This window comes from Palaemon carinicauda, chromosome 1, assembly GCF_036898095.1.
Source record: "Palaemon carinicauda isolate YSFRI2023 chromosome 1, ASM3689809v2, whole genome shotgun sequence".
NCBI lineage: Eukaryota > Metazoa > Arthropoda > Malacostraca > Decapoda > Palaemonidae > Palaemon > Palaemon carinicauda.
In genome coordinates this window covers 17592784-17595767 of record NC_090725.1, presented here as the reverse complement: position 1 = coordinate 17595767, position 2984 = coordinate 17592784, and positions in this window count along the sequence as shown.

The window sequence follows — 2984 nt, the reverse complement described above, 5'->3', positions numbered from 1 at the left end:
CCAGCTGGAAGGGGGGGAGCCCCGCCCTGCCAGCGGGAAGTGGGGAATCCCTGCCCTGTCAGTGGGGAAGGGGGAGCCCTGCCCAGCTAGAGGGAAGGGGGAGCCCCGCCCTGCCAGCGAGAAGGGTGGGAGCCCCGCCCTGCCAGCGGGAAGGGGGGGAGCCCCACCCTGCCAGCGGGAAGTGGAGAATCCCTGCCCTGTCAGTGGGGAAGGGGGAGCCCTGCCCAGCCAGAGGGAAGGGGGGAGCCCCGCCCTGCCAGCGAGAAGGGTGGGAGCCCCGCCCTGCCAGCGGGAAGGGGGGGAGCCCCACCCTGCCAGCGGGAAGTGGGGAATCCCTGCCCTGTCAGTGGGGAAGGGGGAGCCCTGCCCAGCCAGAGGGAAGGGGGGAGCCCCGCCCTGCCAGCGAGAAGGGTGGGAGCCCCGCCCTGCTAGCGGGAAGGGGGGAAGCCCCTGCCCTGCCAGCGGGAAGGGGGGAGCCCCTCCCTGCCAGCAGGAAGGGGGGAGCCCCACCCTGCCAGCGAGAAGGGGGGAGCCCCGCCCTGCCAGCGAGAAGGGGGGGAGCCCCACCCTGCCAGCAGGAAGGGGGGAAGCCCCGCCCTGCCAGTGGGAAGGGGGGAGCCCCGCCCTACCAGCAGGAAGGGGGGGAAGCCCCGGCCTGCTAGCAGGAAGGGGGTGAGCCCCGCCCTGCCAGCTGGAAGGGGGGGAGCCCCGCCCTGCCAGCGGGAAGTGGGGAATCCCTGCCCTGTCAGTGGGGAAGGGGGAGCCCTGCCCAGCTAGAGGGAAGGGGGGAGCCCCGCCCTGCCAGCGAGAAGGGTGGGAGCCCCGCCCTGCCAGCGGGAAGGGGGGGAGCCCCACCCTGCCAGCGGGAAGTGAAGAATCCCTGCCCTGTCAGTGGGGAAGGGGGAGCCCTGCCCAGCCAGAGGGAAGGGGGGAGCCCCGCCCTGCCAGCGAGAAGGGTGGGAGCCCCGCCCTGCCAGCGGGAAGGGGGGGAGCCCCACCCTGCCAGCGGGAAGTGGGGAATCCCTGCCCTGTCAGTGGGGAAGGGGGAGCCCTGCCCAGCCAGAGGGAAGGGGGGAGCCCCGCCCTGCCAGCGAGAAGGGTGGGAGCCCCGCCCTGCTAGCGGGAAGGGGGGAAGCCCCTGCCCTGCCAGCGGGAAGGGGGGAGCCCCTCCCTGCCAGCAGGAAGGGGGGAGCCCCACCCTGCCAGCGAGAAGGGGGGAGCCCCGCCCTGCCAGCGAGAAGGGGGGGAGCCCCACCCTGCCAGCAGGAAGGGGGGAAGCCCCGCCCTGCCAGTGGGAAGGGGGGAGCCCCGCCCTACCAGCAGGAAGGGGGGGAAGCCCCGGCCTGCTAGCAGGAAGGGGGTGAGCCCCGCCCTGCCAGCTGGAAGGGGGGGAGCCCCACCCTGCCAGCGGGAAGGGGGGAGCCCCGCCCTGCCAGCGGGAAGGGGGAGGCCCTCTGGGCTAGCAGGGAGTGGGGAGCCCCACCCAGCCAATAATAGAGAGATCCTGTATCTAGCTTATTTTTAAAAAACATGAAGGGTGGAATTAGGAAGGCAGTCATGAAAAGCAAAACGAAAATCTTGAAGACTTCTTTCTCTCCATGAGGAAGATGAAGTCTTCAAGATTCTTGTTTTGAAGACTTCTTCCTCATGGAGAAAAAGAAGAAGTCTTCAAGATTCTTGTTTTGAAGACTTCTTTCTTCTAAGAAGAAAGGGATCAACGACAAATGGAATCAGGAAGGCAGTCATTAAAAGCAAAACAAGAATTTTGAAGACTTCTTTCTCTCCATGAGGAAGAAGAAGTCGTCAAGATTCGTGTTTTGAAGACTTTTTCTTCCTCATAGAGAGAAAGAAGAAGTCTTCAAGATTCTTGTTTTGAAGACTTTTTTCTTTTAAGAAGAAAGGAATCAACGACAAGTGGAATCAGGAAGGCAGTCATGAAAAGCAAAACAAGAATCTTGATGACTAATAACTGATTTATTTGAAAGGATTCGGACAGAAAATACAGGAAGAAGAGGGAGACAGGAGGGAGAACGGCAGAGAAGAAAAAAGTATCCGAAAAGGAGTAGTTATTATTTGTTAATCAGTTTACGATTGTGCGGATTTGAAATGAGAAAGTAAAGTCCATAATGTTGAAGATTCAAAAATAAAGATTGTGCAGAATAAGGCGGAAACTGCACAGAAGTAGAGAATATTGAAGGACCAGAGAAAGATAAAATTCTTCAATCTGAAGTAATTTTTTTTCCTCTAAAAGGAAGAATTTCTAAGGAAAGACATTCCAATTGGATGTCTTCCTGTTAGCACGTGCTTATAAGAAAAATGATTACCTAGGACCGACGAAGGAACGGGTTTGGGATCGGAGATTTTTGGTTTACTGCGCCCCGGATTTGAACTTCAAGCTCCAGCTTCGTTCGTTATTTTGTGTCAGACTCATCATCATTTGTCTGTCATCAGTGTTCGTGTCATCCAACACAAGTAACAGCTTTTAAAAGATACACCTTGGCAGCCCTAGGCGGGTCAATCTAAATCATCATCATCAGGAGAGGCAATTTGTGACACGAGACCTCCTATGGTCATTATAATAAGGATATTTTAATTGCAAAGGGATCAATAGTTCAATTGGGTTCCGTCGTCATGAAACGCCTTCAAGATGTTCGTCAAAAGAAATTCGACCAAGAAGCGCAACGGCAGGAGGAGAGGAACTGATCAAACGAATACTCTGAGGAAAGAGTTTGTTGCCCTTCATCAGGACCCCTAAAAGATTGATACGCAATCGGGACGTCAAAACGAAAGTTAGCTTACGGGAAGACTAGGAACAGGTACCTTCACACGCGCACACACGTGTATATAATATATATATATATATATATATATATATATATATATATATATATATATATATATATATATATATATATATATATATATATATATATATATATATGTGTGTGTGTGTGTGTGTTTGCTGGGTATTATTTTCTTATCTG